Source organism: Triturus cristatus, chromosome 6 (genome assembly GCF_964204655.1).
Source record: "Triturus cristatus chromosome 6, aTriCri1.1, whole genome shotgun sequence".
In the NCBI taxonomy this organism is placed as follows: Eukaryota; Metazoa; Chordata; class Amphibia; order Caudata; family Salamandridae; genus Triturus; species Triturus cristatus.
This window is the reverse complement of record NC_140589.1, coordinates 283,407,351-283,425,958: the sequence shown is the minus strand read 5'-3', so window position 1 is coordinate 283,425,958 and position 18,608 is coordinate 283,407,351. Positions and strand designations below refer to the sequence as shown.

General features: G+C 49.4%; 1 protein-coding gene across 1 annotated transcript in view; it reads left to right on the top strand.

Moving 5' to 3' along the window:
- The first annotated feature begins 2,663 nt into the window (after positions 1 to 2,663).
- The window catches only part of GEN1 (GEN1 structure-specific endonuclease), a 191,430-nt gene continuing 175,485 nt past the window's right edge, over positions 2,664 to 18,608 (top strand). The window contains exon 1 of the mRNA XM_085610642.1: positions 2,664 to 2,789. The gene's annotated coding sequence lies outside the window, so the exon portion shown is untranslated. The remainder of the gene's footprint in view (positions 2,790 to 18,608) is intronic.

The following is an 18,608-nucleotide window of genomic DNA, read 5'->3' as shown; positions in this document are numbered from 1 at the left end:
ACAGCTGCAGCCCCAAGGTCACTGTCAACTCTCCTACATCTTCCGATATCAGTGGGCCTTCATCTTCTGTGCCTCCTAGGCATTCCTGAGTGGCATAGACTCTGTCCCCTCTGCTTGCAGGTACCTCTCATCCTGAATCCACCTTTGGGTTCCACCGGACTCTTTCATCTTCTTTGCCAGCAGCATCTTCACTAAAGTCCTCCACTGTGGTTTACGGCAGTTTCCTACGTCACTTCGCACCTATTCACCCGGATTCTCTGGTGTAGGTATCCTAGTTCCTGGGGTATCCACGGGTGGGGTCATTCTCCAACCTTCCTTCTTCCACTGGGTTTCTTCAGGTTCCTCTGGGAAGGGTCCTTCTTAAAAACTGCAACCACGACTTACTCATTGACTTGTATTGAGCACATGGACGTGCTCCCACTCTGCACATGGCCTTCGGGGGTTCCTGGGTACTTACCTTGGTTGGTTCCTTAGGTCCCTGGCTCCTCTACGTCTTCTGGGTCCAGCCTTGACTTCTGTCGTGGTTCGCATTACATTTTCTTATTATATGGTTTGGCCTCTCCCTGGAGACCACTGTGTATTTGTGCTGCTTATGTGTTCTATTACTAAAGTATTGTGATTATATCTCCGGGTAGGAGATATTACAATGTGCTAGTGAGTGTTTATAATAAATATAGTTTTATAACTACACTGTGTGGTTCTTTTTCACTTAACTTACACTATATGATTAGTACTGGACTAAGCCTGTGTCTGCTCTCGACAGCTACCACTTAGAGAGCTTTATAAGGTAGTCTAAGACCACTAAAATCACCATGAGGGTTGTCTGGATTAGTGCAGAGTACTTCACTTAAATAAGTGTGCACCATATACTAAGCCAGGCTCCTACAACACCCCTTAATCCTGAAACACTTCCTGGCAAGTCCCCGAGCTCAGTATTTAACCCCTTCCCTGCGGGCCCCCCCCCATGGTGCGGGGGGGTCCACAGCACCGCTGTGCTCGAGACAAGCTCAGCTCGTCATGACTCACAGTGGAGCTGTGCGCACGACGAGTTGAGCTCGTCACGACCCCGCCCACTGATTAATTCTCCTGCAGGCAGGGAATTTATTGCGCGTGGGCGGGCCACGGCCATAATGACAAGCTCAGCTCGTCATGCACAGCTCCACTGTGACTCATGACGAGCTCAGCTCGTCATGAGCATGGAAGGGGTTAATGCAGTTTTCACTTTTAGGCTCCTGTGAGTGAGTAAGGCAAACACATTTCTGCTTTGGCAATGCACCTGCAATACAGCAGAGCTTCTTTTCTGGGGCCCACAGATCCCGACTTGAAACTGCTGCACCAAACGCCAGACCCTGCTCCTAGTGCATTTGATTGCTGAATGACAACACCCCTCTTTTCACTGGACAGTTCAGAATGTCTGTGTGTGTACAGTTGTGTGCTCTCTACAAATATTAAGATGCTATGACGGAATAACTGTACTCCTATTCCCCCAGGTCAGAGTCTCTGCCCAGCATTTTGGCACCCCTGTGAACTACCGTACTCTTACCAGAATTGTATTATGGATTACAGAGCAACCACATGATCATATAAAATGTCTGAGCAGTCCGTGTTCACCTTCACTCTTGCAGGGGACCAGGCATAGCTTTAAAGAGCGTTAGTGTTTATAGAGTGAGAACGCAGAATGGTGCAGAAAATGTTTTTCACTCTGAAGCTACAGGCCCTGCCATGCGTGAAGCACCTCTGAGGAGCATACACACTGAGTGCCAGCACTGGGCCTAGCTTCAAAAACGTAACACTAGAAATGTTTCTGACGCTAAGCCCTGCTGGCACACAGCGTGTATATTGCTCAGAGGTGCGTGGCACTGGCAGGGCCTAGATTCAGAAACATTTCCATCTACATGTTGTTATAGGACATCCCTTTATTAATGTAATAAAACTGGACTTTCACAATTGCTTTATTAACCTTTTTGCTTATCAAATTTGCTTGAAAACGCACCATTTAGCCACTCTTTTTTCAAAAAACCCCTAAAGATGTTCGGACTCGCTCGCTTGCCACGGTGCACTGCGACAGAAAAGTTTATGCGGAACCACTTTCAAATGTCACCAGCCACCACTGCCTGTGATCCGTTTCGTGTTACGAGTTATTCAAGTTCTTTTCAAGCACGCATATTTCTCCCTCTTATCGAAGTTGAAATGTTGGCATGTATGAGTTTAACCACCAAGGCTGCAAAACACGCCTGTCCAGACACCTCCATGAATCTATTGTTGGACCTGCCAGCACCCATCTAAGCCGCTTTACTTTTTCTCCGCAGTAACCCTGTCCCCTTCTGCATCAAGTTCACACCACTGCATTCATCGTTTCTTCGGCTCTAGCCGCTAAAACTCCTAAAAAACAATCGGCAGACTCGCATCGCATCTTCCACAAGACTGGTGGAAGCCGAAAGGGGGTGGGGGACTGGGGGGGAACTAGCTTGTTATCACTTCCGGATTCAGTAACGGGCTCTTCCGGAAAGTATGAGGGCCGCACCTTTTGTACAACGTGATTGGTCAGACTTTTCGGGGCGTGCCCGTCTCCTGTATTGCAGTCAGCCGCTGCTAGTAACGTCCCCTAGGCAGGTTTAGTTGAAACGAAAGTCTCTTTGTGATTGGCTTGCCTTGCCTCCAATATTTGAAGTGGTTTAGAGAGTGCAATTGTGCAGAGCGAAAACTAGCTTAGCTGGTGGCCATCGAAAAGCTTTGTATGTGCTGCGATCACCGTCTTTGGTATAATTTATTCGAGTGAAACGCTGGCGGTAAGCTGGAAGCGTTCTTTGTATCTTTTAAATCTGGTTTAAATTCAATCTGACGAATAAAGACGATAGAAGAAATTATATAATTAGATGCGGTCAGTGCAGTGTGTGCTGCCTGTGACATGTTGCAGTATAGGTAAGTGTATTCGTGCATGGAGTGTGAAATGTTGGATTGAAGGGTTCTGATCTCAGTGTTTTGCCTGCGGTAGTTACCGAGAACAGTAGATCTTGTTGGACGCAGGTTTGCTTTAGTCTACTTGCGGGTCATGTGTCATCCTATTGGATTAGACCACATCTTGCACTTTACCTAGAGTGCATGTTGTGAGCCAACACACCAGGAAGTAGTAGAATAATCCTTTTTATTAGTAAGTAACCCCGTACATACAAGGTAGTTCTCAGCTGCAGGTGAAGCTCCACAATGCTGCGACATTCCATGACAAAGCATAAATACAAATTCTAATTCTGCATCATACAATTATACAATCTACATTATCTAACCATAGAGTGCAAATAAACATACTACTACACATCCCCCTTTCTACAAATAAAAAAACAAAGTAGAATAATTATACCAATAACAATCTACATTAAAAAAATGAGAAAAAAACCCACTGAACACCCATAAAGCAAGAAGTGCCAAATTCATGTTATTGGGATACACGTGCATAGTAATCACTCACTCACACAAAATGTCATCCAGACCTTTGGGTACTCTGATAACCCTTCCACACCTGCTGGATTTTCTACTACTGTACTTTCACGTACCCTATACATTATGACTCAACAAACCCCTCTCTTCCTCTTCCAAACCAGATGTTCTTATTTCACCATCCATCACATTTTTCCTCAACTCTTTCTCACACCCTCCATCACCAGCATGGTCCTTATCCTTACATTTGTGTGCAAGGAACATCCGACTATCCCGCACGCGAGATTCCGGACCTTCTTGTTCTAATGTAGGTAATGCTTCCAACCACCAATATTTATTCAACCTTTTGCATCAACATTCTCATCTTTACTAGCTTTACTTTTCCCATGACTAGCCACAGCAAGGTGACTCCTGTGATGAATACTTTCAACTTCTAACTCTACAGTGTTTTTCTTGACTCTTACAACTCCCTTAGGCTCGCTAAACTGATTCTGCCCTTTAATAACTTTCCTGCCCGATTTCACTCAGACCCATTGTCCTTCTTTGAGCTGTACATCCTTAGTGTTATGTTTAGCATCAAACTAAGTTTTATTCTTGTCTTGTGATGGTAAGATGCTTTTACTTACATTTTTAACATGCCACTCCAATTTTCTACTTCTTTTCATCCATCCAGGGTTTATTCTTAAATGCGCTACTCTGCCACGCATCAATCTAAAAGGACTCTCACCTACGGTCTCATGGTGTGTTATCTTGTATGACCACATCATCTACTTTAAATCACTTGCCCGATTCTTTTTCCCTTTACTTGCCAGTTGTATAATGCCGTTAATTACTATGTTCACCCTTTCCACAACTGGGATGATATAAAGTAGTACATTGTTTGTTCGATACCTGCTAATATCACAAAAGACTTCATTTTCTCTGACTTAAACTGTAACCCATTATCTGTTAAAATAGAGGCTGGAAAATCTTCTATGATGAGCACCTCTTACAGAAACTTAATGACAATACTAGTATCTACTTTACTGACAATCTCTAATTTGATCCATCTTGTGAACATGTCTACTAGTACTAAAATGTACCTGCATGAACCGTCATGCCATACCACTGGTCCCATAATGTCCAATGCAATCTCTTCCCATGGCAACCCAGGACATCCTAAAGAAGACATGGAAGGATTCAATGTCGTTTGGAATTTGTCAGCATTGTCACATTCTACACATGTTCTAATAGTTCTTTCAATGTCTAAATCCACTCTGGGCTACCAGTATAGTTTTCTATGTTTTCTTTGGTACGAGTGATACCAAGACGCCCTTCATTTTTATTTTTTGTGTCATTTTTTTTTTTTTAAATCTGTTTTTATTAAATTTTTAAGGTTACAGCATCATGAAAGATAACATGTATCACGTTGAATTGACCACATAGTGAACCATCCGTCTACGTGAAATAGACATCACAGTGGATTAGCGGCAAACATACATTTGGTGGTGTTGTAGACGCAGCTACCAACTGAGTCTCGGCCGATTGTGCATGTTCGCCAGGATACCAACCTTATCTATTTATTTTATTTATTTTGAACGTTTTATATAGCGCTGGCTAGACCCAGAGGTATCAGAGCGCTTTACAAGATAAGGATAGTATAAGGCACATAGGGTATAAAAGCATATGAAAGGTAGCGCAACAAAAATTTGAAAAATACAAACAACATGAGCATTATACAAATCAAGATAAATAAACAGGGGCAGGAGCTATACATTTAAGTAATTAGGTAAATGGTGAACAGGAGAACAGGGTATATATTACTGAACAAATATAGTATGATTGATAAGAGATCAGGAGTAGGACACAGGTTAGGAACCCCAATAATAATTGAGGAGGTGGGTTTTGAGGTCTTTTTTGAAACTAGAATAGGAGGGGTTACAGCGCAGGTTTCTTGGGAGGGCATTCCAGATAGTAGGGACATTGCCAGAGAAGGAGCGAGATTGTGTGGCTTTCTTTTTATGCAGAGGTGGAATTAGGAGTAGGGTGTTGGTGCTTCTCAGAGGTCGAGTGGAGCCCACAATGTGGAGTTTCTTTGAGAGGTACTGCAGAGTGTTTTGGTGGAGGACTTTATGAGTAATGCAGGCGGTTTTGGAGGCAGATCTGCCTTCGATAGGGAGCCATTTAAGAGATTTGAGAGCCGGGGAAATATGATCGAAGCATTTGCAGTCCATGATGAGCCTGGCAGCAAGGTTGAGCACAGCTTTGATTGGAGCTAGGTGTACCTAGGGGATTCCATTAAGGATGGCATTACCATAATCAATACGTGACAGAACAAGAGACTGAACTACGAGTTTGAAATCATCAGTGGGTATGAATGGTTTGATTTTCTTGAGGTGATGGAGAGTGAAGAGGGCTCCTTTGGCAGAGTTTTTGATGTGAACATTAAGGGTTAGGTTGTTGTTGATAGTGATGCCAAGAGATTTGACGGAGTTGGACAGGGTGAGTGAGCAATTGAGTGCATTTGGGTCAGAGATCCAAGATTGAACGGGTAGAGGGTTATTTTGGGGGGAGAAGAGAATGATTTTGATTTTGTTAGGGTTGAGTTTGAGATGATTGGAATGCAACCAGGTTTGGATCTTGGTAAGGGTGTTGTTCAGGTGTAAGATGTCAGCATGAGTTTTAATCTTGTAATAGATTTGGGTGTCATCGGCGTAGAGGTGGTAATTTATGCCTGCTTGGTTAAGAATGAGGGTGAGGGGTTCCATTAAGAGGTTAAAGAGGGAGGGAGAATAGATCCTTGGGGGACTCCAAGGGAGACAGGAGTGGGGGTAGAGAGACAGTTTTGAATTTTGATTTTCTGAGTACGGTGTTGTAGATAAGAGATGAACCATTTGTAGACGGTGCCATTAAGGCTGAAATGGGTCCTAAGCACATTAAGTAGGGCTGAATGGTTGACTGTATCGAATGCTGCGGAGAGATCAAGAAGTATAAGAAGGCAGGTCTCGCCATTGTCAAGTGATTGATGGATGTCATCTATGACATTGAGCATTGCCGTTTCGGTGCTGCAGCCTTTTCTGAAGCCAGATTGAAAGGGGTCGAGAAGGTTGAAATTTTCTATGTGTTTTTCTAGTTGTAGTAGGACACATTTTTCAAGTACCTTTGAGAGAAGGGGGAGGTTAGTGATGGGGCGGAGATTATTCAGGTAATTGGGGTCAGCATTGGGGTTTTTGATTATGGGCGAGATTTGATCAAGCTGAAGGGAGGTGGGGACACAGCCTGTGGAGAGAGAGGTGTTGATGATTTTGGTCCAGAATGGGGTGATGATGTGCTTAAGGGCAGGGACAAGGTTGGAGGGTATTGAGTCTTTTGTGTGGGAGGACGGTTTTAGATTGCCAATTATATTGAGGACTTCAAGCTCAGTGACGAGGAGAAAGTTGAGCAAGGAGGCATTGTTCTTAAATTGAGATTTAGGGGAGTTGGTTACTGGAGATGTGGAAGGTGAGAGGCCTGTGGAGTGGTGGGGGGAGGTATGGAAATGGGTGGGTGAGGAGGTTCGCTGGGGGGCGCTAGGATAGAGGGCAGAGGAGAGAAAGTGTCGTCTGGAAGGGGGGATGTGGAGTGGGCATTAGAGGTGAGGACAAGATTGGATTGGGAGTTGGAGGATAGTTGTGTGGGAAGGAAGGATTAATCAATTTTGGCATTTTTTCCCGAGAAGTGGGCAATTTCTTCACATCTGTCTGATGAGGCTGTCATATTTGGAGGTGCGGGGGAAGTTTGGTTTCGGATGATTTTGAAGAGTTCCCTGGGTCTGTTTTTGGCACGATCAAGTTGAGTGCGGAAGAAGGATGCCTTTTCCTTGAGGATGTGTTTGTTGTAAGTGGATCTAGCACGTCTGAGAAGTGCAAGATGGGAGGGTGAGGGATGGTGTCTCCAGGTTCTTTCCGACAGTCTGAGTGCCCGTCTTTCATTATTTATCTCTGTATTAAACCAAGAATTTGAGGGGGTGTTTCTTTGGTTTTTGAGTTTAGGCGGGGCCAGTTGGTCAAGGATATCTGTAACAGTATCATGTATTTGACGCGGCTCCCTTTTCACTTTGTGCAGAGTCTTTACGGATCTTACAGTTCGGACAAGTGTACAGATGTTATAAACAGAAGAAAACAACCAACAAAAGTTCAAAACTAGCAGCAGCTGCAGCCTACATTGATTTTCAGGTGTGTGTTTCTCACCCTGTCTCTCGCCCCCCTCGTTCACGTCCCCTCTCCCCCCGTCCCCCCCCGGGTCCACCTCCTTACCCACCTTCCACGGCGTAGCGCACCTTGGATGCCAGATGGCATGTGCACTCCTACCCGTCATTGTGGTTACTTGCTATCGGGTTACTCCTCCCCCCAGTCGGGGTGTCTCCTCCACTTCCTTGTTGTCCCTCCGGGTTATCCCCCTCGGTATGTATCAGGGCTTGCAGTATTCCCTCCCAGTGCGTTGCTATGGGTGTCTTCCGTAGCCCCAACATTTCCTCCCTCAGAATGGCAATTCCTTCTGCTTTGGCCCACGCTAAGAGTGAGTGCCTCCATGCCCGTATGTGTGGTTGGTCTTGTGCCTTCCATTTCTTGTTTAGGAGTCTCTTTTGCCACCACCAAACCTAGGTCTAGGAAGTGAGAGGATACCTTCGTGGTCTGAGACCTGCGGAAATGGTGTAATAAATAAACGGGCCATTCAAAGGGTATGTCTCGGCCTGTACAATCAATCAATCAATCATGGAATTTATATCGCGCACTACTCACCCGGAAGGGTCTCAAGGCGCTTGGGGGAGGGGGTCTGCTACTGCTCGAACAGCCAGGTCTTGAGCTGTTTCCTGAAGGCGAGGTGGTCCTGGGTCAGCCGCAGGTGGACGGGCAGGGAGTTCCATGTCTTAGCCGCCAGGTAGGAGAAGGATCTTCCTCCGGCGGTGGCTCTCTGGATGCGAGGGACGACGGCGAGGTTCGCGGATCGTAGCTGTCGGGTGGGCGTGTAGAAGGTCAGGCGGTCGTTGAGGTACCTTGGGCCCAGGTCGTGGAGGGATTTGTGTGCGTGGGTGAGGAGTCTGAACGTGATCCTCTTGTTGACAGGGAGCCAGTGCAGGTCTCTCAGGTGGCTCGAGATGTGGCTGCGTCGGGGGCCGTCCAGGATGAGACGGGCGGAGGCGTTCTGGATACGCTGAAGTCTTTTCTGAAGCTTGGCTGTTGTACCGGCGTAGAGGGTGTTTCCGTAGTCTAGTCTGCTGGTGACGAGGGCCTGGGTGACAGTCTTCCTGGTCTCGGTCGGGATCCATCTGAAGATCTTGCGGAGCATGCGGAGGTTGTGGAAGCAAGATGAGGAGACGGCGTTGACTTGTCTGGTCATCGATAGGGAGGAGTCCGGGATGACGCCCAAGTTGCGTGCGTGGTCCGTTGGCTTGGGTGCGGTGCCCAGGGCCGGGGGCCACCAGGAGTCGTCCCATGCGGAGGGCGACGGTCCCAGGATGAGGACTTCTGTCTTGTCCGTGTTCAACTTCAGGCGGCTGATGTTCATCCATTCGGCGACACCTTTCATCCCTTCGTGTAGGTCGGCTTTGGCGGTGTCGGGGTCTCTGGTGAGGGAGAGAATCAGCTGGGTGTCATCGGCGTAGGAAATGATGTTGAGGTTGTGTTGGCGTGCGATGGCAGCGAGGGGTTTCATGTAGATGTTGAAGAGAGTGGGGCTGAGCGATGATCCTTGCGGGACGCCGCAGATGACTTCGGTGGCCTCAGAGCGGAACGGAGGGAGGCGTACTCTCTGTGTTCTGCCGGAAAGGTATGAGATGATCCATTCCAGAGCAATCCCCTGGATGCCGGTGTCGTTGAGGCGTTGGACTAGGGTGCGGTGGCAGACAGTGTCAAATGCTGCGGAGAGGTCAAGGAGGATGAGTGCAGCTGTTTCACCTTTGTCGAGCAGGGCTCGGATGTCGTCGGTGGCTGCGATGAGGGCGGTCTCGGTGCTGTGGTTGGCTCTGAATCCGGATTGCGATGGGTCGAGGGATCCGTTCGTCTCGAGGAAGGCGGCCAGCTGCTTGTTGACGACCTTCTCGATGACTTTGGCAGGGAATGGAAGGAGCGAGATAGGGCGGAAGTTCTTGAGGTCGGTCGGGTCCGCAGTTGGTTTCTTCAGTAGTGCGCTGAGCTCGGCGTGCTTCCAGCTCTCCGGGAAGGTGGCTGTGTCGAAGGAGGCGTTGATGATGTCTCGGAGGTGGGGTGCGATGGTAGAGGCGGCCTTGTTGAAGACATGGTGGGGGCATGGGTCGGTCGGAGATCCGGAGTGGATGTTGTTCATCATGCGTGTCGTGTCTTCGGGGGTCACTTTGGTCCATGTCTGGAGGATACCGGCGGGGTGCGTAGGTTCGGTCGATGGGTGCGGGGGTGGAGCGCCGAAACTGTTGTGGATGTCGGCGATCTTGCGGTGGAAGTACGAGGCGAGGGAGTCGCAGAGGTCCTGCGAGGGAGTGATGTCGTTGTTGCCGGTGCTGGGGTTGGAGAACTCCTTGACGATGTTGAAGAGCTCCTTGCTGTCATGGGCGTTCTTGTCCAGTCGTTCCTTCAAAGATTTCTTCTTGGTGGTGCGGATGAGCTGGTGATGTCTGCGGGTGGCGAGTTTGAGGGCGGTCATGTTGTCGGTGGTCTTGTCGAGGAGCCAGGCCTTCTCGAGGGTGCGGCAGGCCTTCTTGGAGTCCTTGAGTTCGTCGGTGAACCAGGGGGCCTTCTTGCTTCTGGGCCTGGTGAGTGGGTTCTTCAGTGGGGCGAGGTCGTTGGCACAGGAGGTCAGCCATTGCGTGAGGTCGAGGGCTGCTGTGTTAGGGTCCGTTGTCCTGACCGGTGGGTTCTGGCTGAGGGAGGTGGTGAGCTGGTCGATGGTGATCTTGCTCCAGTTTCTGTGGGGAACCTGCTTCGGGTGGTGGTGGAGTAGGTGTGTAGATTGTGACAGCCCCATAGCATGTGTACCATTCCAACCCCCACCTCCATGCACCGGGGGCATAGCGCATCTGTGCGGTGAAAGTACCTGTTTATCTTTTCGGGCGTGAGGTATGCCCTGTGGATTATAAATAGCTGTATTTGCCAGAATCTCATGTTCCTAGGGATGCGCGTTGGACTTTTTAGTATCCTTTCCCATTCCCTGTCCTTCAATGGCCGTTCCAGATCTGCCTCCCAGTTACGGCGTAGCGTGTCGAGAGTTATCGCTGCGTATATACGAAGGGATGCTGCAAACCATCGGATCAAGTGTCTACCACGTCCCATAACATGGAGGTACTGGATGGTAAGGTGCTGGCTTGGTTCCTCTTGCATTTCTCCCCATCTAGAGGACAATGTCGCGATGAGGGAACGGTGTCTTAGAAATTGTCCCGGTGGCAGCCCCATCTCGTCAACCAGAGATTCGTATGGTATGAGCCTGCCTTCACGATACAGGTCTCCCAGTGTCTGTATGTCAGCTTCGTGCCAGTCCGTGAGCTCAAGAGGGGTAAGCACCCCATGCCCGCTGGGGGAGCCCATTAATGGTATGGCCGGTGCGTAGGGGACCAGTGTTTTGGTGAGATACAGGCAGCGACGGTAGCATCTATAAGCCACCGCCAGGAGGAGAGGGGCAGGCACCGGGACCTTGGAGGCTGGATGAAAAAGTTTTGTGATATATTCTAGAGAGCGGGGGGAGCCGAGGTTGCGGTATCTTCACGTCCTCTGTCAGCGAGCCAGCAGGCTATCCACTGCAGTTGTGCCGCCAAATAGTAGTGCTCGAAGCAGGGCGCAGCTAGTCCCCCTTGATCAATTGGCAGGTATAGCTTTGCTAGTGCCAACCTGTGACGCGCACTGCCCCATAAGAAGTCCCGGAGCAGCTTAGTGAGTGCGGCGAAGAAGGCCGCAGGGACATAGAGGGGCAGATTGGCAAAGTAGTACAGGAGTCGAGGAAGGATCACCATCTTGGAGAGTGCCACCCTGTGTGTGACTGTCAGTGGTAATGTACTCCAAAAGTTCACTTGTGATTCGATGGCTGTCACTGCCCGTCCCAGGTTACCGTCAAAGAGGTCTGCTGGTTGACGGTATATCTGGATGCCAAGATAGCGGAAAGTGACCGCATTCCACTGCACCCTCGTACCCTCCAAAACATAGCCTGGATCCTGCACGTCTCCTCCAAAGGGGTAGAAGCAGGATTTGTTGACATTCACAAGGAGGTCTGAGAAAGCAGCGAAGTCATGCAGCGTGCGCTCCAGTTGGGCTGGTATGTTTCCCACGTCTCTCACAAATACAAGGAGGTCGTCCGCGTATAGCGACACCTGATGGGTCGCATCTCCTAGAGGTATGCCATCTCCTAGCGTCGCGCGTATAGCCGCAGCCAGAGGTTCAATTGCTAGGGCGAACAGGAGAGGCAATAGCGGACACCCCTGTCTTGTGCCCCTACATATAGGAATGGCGTCAGAGATGTATGGTCCCAACCGCACTCTAACTGTGAGGTTATTGTATAGTAGGTTAACCATCTGGAGGAACCCCCAACCCAGGTCGTACCGTAGAAGCACCGCCGCCAGGTATCTCCACTCCAAGCAGTCGAAGGCTTTCTTGAGGTTCAGCACCAGGCATCCCGCCCTGGGCCAGTCCCTCACCCCGTCCGCAGCCACTCAAAAGAATCTCCGTAGATTCAGCGATGTGCTACGCTTGGGCACAAATCCGTTCTGGTCAGTGTGGACCAGCTTGGGGACCACCGGTGCCAACCGCTCCGCCAGCACTTGGGCTAATATTTTGTAATCCACATTTAGGAGTGCCAGTGGTCTATATGACCCTAAGCTTTCAGGGTCTCTGCATGGTTTTAACAGAGACACCAGGTAGGCCTCCCGCATGGACGGTGGTAGTGTGTGTTCCTCCAGAGCCTTGGAACATAGGGCATACAGATGCCGCGTCAAATGCTCTTGGTAGGCCTTGTAATATTCAGCCGGTAGGCCATCTGGACCCGGTGTTTTCCCGGAGGCCATCGACACTATTGCTTCGCTTATTTCCTCTAAAGTGAGGGGACCATTAAGTGCCTGTTGATGCTCTCCTGTGCCTGTGGGTAATTGAACAGATCTAGGAACCTCTCTAGGTCGGGGCTGAAGCAGCGTACTTCGGATTGGTATAACTGTGAGTAGTGATCCGACATTATTTTGTGTATTTCCCTCTGTGTGTACACTAGATTTCCCTCTGGTGTGCGTATGGCTCCTATTGGAGTGTGCCTACCCTCCTGTTTCAGTAGCCAGGCCAGCAGGCGACCTGCCCTATCTGCTTTGGCATGGGTGCGGGCTGTGTGAGCAGTGTAGTTGTGGCACCTTAGCTTTTCTATGAGTTCCGCATGTTGTGTCCTAAGGTCCTCCAGCTGGCTGGACTGTCCACTCCCCACCCTCTCCTGCTCATACCGTAGTAGCTGTGACTCGAGGCGGTTGAGCGACAATGATAGCTGCTTGTGTATGTTCCATGTGGCACCAAGACAATGGCCCCTGACAGCGACTTTGTGAGCATCCCATTCCACCAATTTGGAACTTGCCGACTCCTCGTTGAGTTCGAAGTACTCGAGAACCATCCTCTCTAGGGACGCACAAAACTCTTGGTCTTCCAGTGCAACTGGCTGGAGACGCCAAGTAGGCGCAAGGGGCCGGCCAGGCTCCCAGTTCAATCGAAGTGTCATGGGGTTATGGTCAGAGTGTGTCCGCCCCAAGTATTCCACTACCTCTACTAGTGGGAGCAGTGATTGGGAACCCAACACTCTGTCTAGACGCACATGTAAGTCATGTACTGCCGAGTAATATGAGTAGATGCGGTCAGTGGGATGGAGGACTTGCCACAAGTCCAGTAACGCCCACTGCGTCAGCCAATCCAAAAGCGCTCGCGCATTTCATCCAACTACCGTCATCCGGAGTGGTGGGAAGGATCTATCCATGTGTATATCAAGCACCGAATTGAAATCTCCGCCCAACAGCCAGGGTAGACCAACATAAGGGGTCAGTGCAGCGGACAGCTGTGCCAGAAACTAGGGTTGATCTGTGTTCGGGGCATATATGGAACCTAGTAGTATCTGTTGGCCATTGAGTGTCCCCTTCGCTAATGTGTAACTGCCTTCGGGATCTGTTACAGTTCCCGTGCAAATGAATGCGGTGCCCGCCCTCACCCAGATTATTGTGCCCCTTGCGTGCGCTGAGTATGTTGTGCCATATACTTGTCCCCTCCAACGCTTGCGCAGTCTGTCTACCTCCGTCCGGGTCATGTGTGTTTCCTGCAGCAGGGCGATTGCAGCAGAATGTCTCTGAAGGTACGCAAATATGGAGTAGCGACGCACAGGTGTGCACATACTACGTATATTCCATGTGATTATGTCAGCTCGTGTCATTTCTGGTGGAGTTTAGGTGAGAGGAACGCCAGGGGCCGGGAGCACCAGAGGGTATGGAGGACAGGGGCATGCATGAGCGTGTCGGTGTGCTGCAATAAAATCAACAACAATAAGTGTGCTAAAAACAACAACATAACATCTGGGGCAGACATTGCGTGATGTCTGTCCAAACCTCGTACAACAGATGAGCGATATAAACTAGGCCAACGTGTTGCCTATTGGGGTGCGTGCACTAGTGGTGTTGTGGTATGGCCGCCCCCTTGGTTCCAGTGAGTGCGGTGTGCCATCTGTCTAACCATGAAGGGCATCTCATAGGACCAATATGCTGCTAGCTCTGGTGTTTGGGTCGGGTGCGAGCGTGCTCTCCCACATTATGTGTGTTACGGTTAATGGCGGATGTATTGCTGCTACATCAATACAATGTGGAGTGCATGTCTTGGTTAATCTAGTGGGCCCAGTTCCTCACATTCCAGCTAGCAATTTCAAAGATGTCAACAATCAGGGGTGTGGAATTTAATAAAAATATCTACTTGTCCATGGGACAGTTTGCTTCATAAATCTACTAGTCCTGTAACACAATCCACTTGTCCCTTTTATGCCATGTAATGCAGCGACAAATTATGGCAGCAATCTCATTGTATAAGAGCTCTGAAATAACCTCTGTGATTATGCCAGGACTCCTTTCATAGTAGGGTTTGAATAATAGCAATCCCCTTATGTTGGCACATTTCTGCAGATCTACAGACTGGGGCTAAAGGTAATGGTAAGCAACAGTCCCAGGGTTGGACTGCCCGTTTGTGTCTGTGCAAGCCTATTAACTTGCATGTTTTAAGGGTTTTAACTAAATCTTCTCTAATTTTCCCCATACTGAGAAAGGCTGGAAATGTATTCCTGGCAATGGCAGACAAACATTTTTCCAGGGTTGGGGAAAAAAGTGGTTTGGAGGGAAAGTGAACTTCGGTTTTTGCATGAGCAAATCTACACCTGCATATTTCCTCATGCTGAAATGCAGTTCACAAATATTTTCTAGGAGTACTATTTCTAGGCCTACTTCTGTAATGTCTTGTGAATTCCAGAAAGCTGTATATCTGCACTTAATGCAAGGACATGGGTGCACTTTTCAGACTTTATTTAATAATTGGTCCCCTAATTAGGCCTGGTGTTACCAATGACCTGTTGTGTTTATTAAAATTCTGTCTGTCTGTCGGCTAGCTTCACTGTGAGTGACAGCATTCTGTTCCTTCACAAGGAGCCTATCGACACACACTCATTTGTTCAGTGCCAGGAACTACTGTGGCAATCTGTGCTTTTTGAGATCAAAACTACTTTTGCTTTTGCCAATGTTTGTTTTAATGGTGAGGGCCCAGCAGCTCCCACACTAATAGTGTTTTACAAAAACCATGCCAAAACAAGTCACGCATTGGCAAAACCAAAAGGCTGACCTACAATTTCAGACCTACTGGCTTTACCAATGCCTGTTTATTTTTGTTTCCAATAATCCTAGTAAAACTGCTCACACTGATTTCCTATTAGGAATATTTTTAGGAAACACTATCTTACATCAACACATTTAAGTAAATGATGCTGCAAAGAGATGGTACCTAAAATTTGACAGTGGTTTAGCGAAATGTTTTTGACTTTTTTTGTGAACATTTTATTTTGAAAGCAAAGAATCGTCAATCTTGCTTTCAAGCTCCCACAAATATTTGCATCTAATCAGAGAGCATTCTGGGAGCATTATACTTAGCCTAATATTGCTAAACATTGAAAACGTGTGTGCACATTTTTGTACTGGAACCACTGTCAGTAGTGCAGTCAGAGCTTACAACATTTACTTAGAGCGCTCACCCTAATAATAAAGGCTTTGCATTAATGAACCATAAATACAAGTTTGAACAGCAGTTACACTCGGTCGCAAATATTGCCTTAAGTGCAGGCAATACCTTTCTCTGATCCGTATTGTGGTACTGTAAACTGGCAGCCAAAGGGTTTGTGCTGTAGGGGGTTGGACCTACTTGCCCTGAGGACAAAGTACACATGAAAACTTGTTGCCCTTGACCCCAAACAATATGTTCTGGGCGTCAGGCTATTGGAATTCCACATCCCTGTCAACAAACCTAGTTCTACTTGCGTGAGCTGCTTATGCCCTCAGCTACCACACCAGTCTCTCTTCATATGATATCATCAGCAGTTTGTGGGGTGATCGTTGGCAGATTGAACTCTTCGGATATCTCTGTTGACGGGGACGAGGATCCACTGGCTCCCAGCGTTTCCCGCGCGTAAAAGTCCGGTCTGTCTGTGGGTTGAGGACCTCCGAGAGTTGTGACCGCCATCAGCGCGCCTTGTCTTTCCTTCCTCATTTTCTCTGGGCTCTGTGCCGCAGCCATCAGTTTTGCGTTTCTTGGGGGCCCTCGCTTTCGTCGCCTCCTGGGTTTTCTGCTCGCTGAGTTGTCTCCTTCTGGGGCTGCAGGCCTCACGCCCGTCCACAGTCCTGACTCCTCCAGCCAGTCCCACGTGGCTTCCGGGGAGTCAAAGAAGCGGGTCCCTTCTTTCGTGACCACTCTCAGTCGGGCCGGGAACAACAATGAATATGGTAGCTCCAGAGATCTGAGTTAGCGCTTCACCGCTGTATAATTGCTCCTGCGTCTCTGCACTATGGCGGTGTAATCTGGGAAGAGCATAACCGGACTGCCGCTCACTTTGAGGCCATTCATCTTGCGCATTTCACGAAGAACCGCATCCCTGTCCCTGTAATTTAGCAATTTGAAAATGAACGGTCGAGGCCTGGCTCCTGTCTGTGGTCTCTGCGTATGTATGCGGTGGGCTCTCTCGACCGCGAATTGCATTGACAGGGTTCCTTGGAGTAATAGATCGCGCAGCCACTTTTCTGTGAATTGTTCTGGGCTTCTCCCTTCTTCGCCCTCCGGCAGGCCCACTACGCGAACATAATTGCGGCGGGAGCGTCCTTCTACATCTTCCGCTCTGTGTTCGAGTTCGTGAACTGGGTCTATCAAATCTTGCAGTGCAGCTGCGTGGTTTCGCGTTATAGGCTGGAGTTCTTTCAGTGTTTGGTCTTGTGCAGCTACTTTGTCAGCCAACTTGCGGTGATCTGCGTGGAGTAAGGTGAAGTCCGAGGTGACCTTGTCTATCCTGGTCTCGAGGGATATCCTTGTGCGATCCAGCGCGGTCCTGATCTTTTCCACTGCTGCAAGTACTGAGTCCAATTTGGCCTCCAGGGCCGTGATTGGTGTCTCCATCTCCCCTCCTGCATTCATGTTAGCGGGATCCAAACAGGTCGTGCTCTGAGTCCCCTGCTGGAGTTTGGCTCTCATCCGACCCATTACCAGCTGCTGCGCCGTGGGAATTCGTGGTTAGATGCCAGATGAGTCAGCACGTTGTCAATCGGCACAGCCGCTCGGGGGCGAGGTCCAGGCTATGTTCTCCGGCGGCGGACGTCCGTGTGCTATGTCCCCTCAGGCGCCGTTGACGCGATGGTCTCAGCCTGCTTACAGGCACACAGCGCAGCGCCTCCTGCAGTGTTGACGGGTCATATTGATGAAGTACGGTAGGACACTTCAACCTGGGCCTGCTACAGCCGCCACCACCAATCAGCTACTCCCACACGGCGGCCCAGATCCAGCTGCACCCCGCAGTGGTCTTTGCAGTTCCACCGTCCTGCCGCTACACACCACTCATCACACCTGGGTCGCTCCAGGAGTCGCAGTGCGTTGGGGCCCGGGTCGTCTAGGCTCAGCGGGACGTCTGGTGTGTGTATATGGTGTCTTTAATGTTGTAGGGCTTTCGAGGTTACCAGTCCGCACCTGTCTCATCTTGCTGCGCAGGCAACCCCCTCCTCACAGGTTGTTGGTTCCACGCGACTCCAGACCAAAGGTCCCCAGGTAGCACCTCCGCCACAGGTAATGTTCTGGGAGGCAGGAGGGTTGTAGCCGGGAGAGTGGATTAGGCGCTGCTGTGTCCCCAGTTGCAATCTTCGCGCAGCGTTAATGCCTTGGTCATATGAGTCCTGCCCTTACCCTGTTGCCACGTTAGCCTCAGCTTAGTCCCCTTCAGGTCGACTACAGTGAGCGCCGCCCACACCTCCACTGTCGCCCCCTCACCGGTGTTTCATGTGCCTCCGTCTGCATTGTCAGCATTCCGTCCATCATTTGTTTGTTGTAACGCTTTTCGCCCCAAGTGGGATGGGTATTCCCAGACGTGGGACCCGTGCTCACTACGCCACTGGAGTCAAGCTATCCTGGCTGATGACGGCTGATAGCCAGAAACCGGTCCTAAGATGCTTGATTCCGGTCCAGGGAAGACATGGCTTGGCAGTTCGGGCTGGACTGTTCCCATGAGGCACAGGGTCAAGACTGATTTGCATATGGCCATGTCTGAACTGGGGTGGCATAGTGGGCAAAAGAACGATGGATTTCACCCAGATCTCTTGACTGGGGGAGAATGTCTGCATTGTCAGCATTCCGTCCATCATTTGTTTGTTGTAACGCTTTTCGCCCCAAGTGGGATGGGTATTCCCAGACGTGGGACCCGTGCTCACTACGCCACTGGAGTCAAGCTATCCTGGCTGATGACGGCTGATAGCCAGAAACCGGTCCTAAGATGCTTGATTCCGGTCCAGGGAAGACATGGCTTGGCAGTTCGGGCTGGACTGTTCCCATGAGGCACAGGGTCAAGACTGATTTGCATATGGCCATGTCTGAACTGGGGTGGCATAGTGGGCAAAAGAACGATGGATTTCACCCAGATCTCTTGACTGGGGGAGAATGTCTGCATTGTCAGCATTCCGTCCA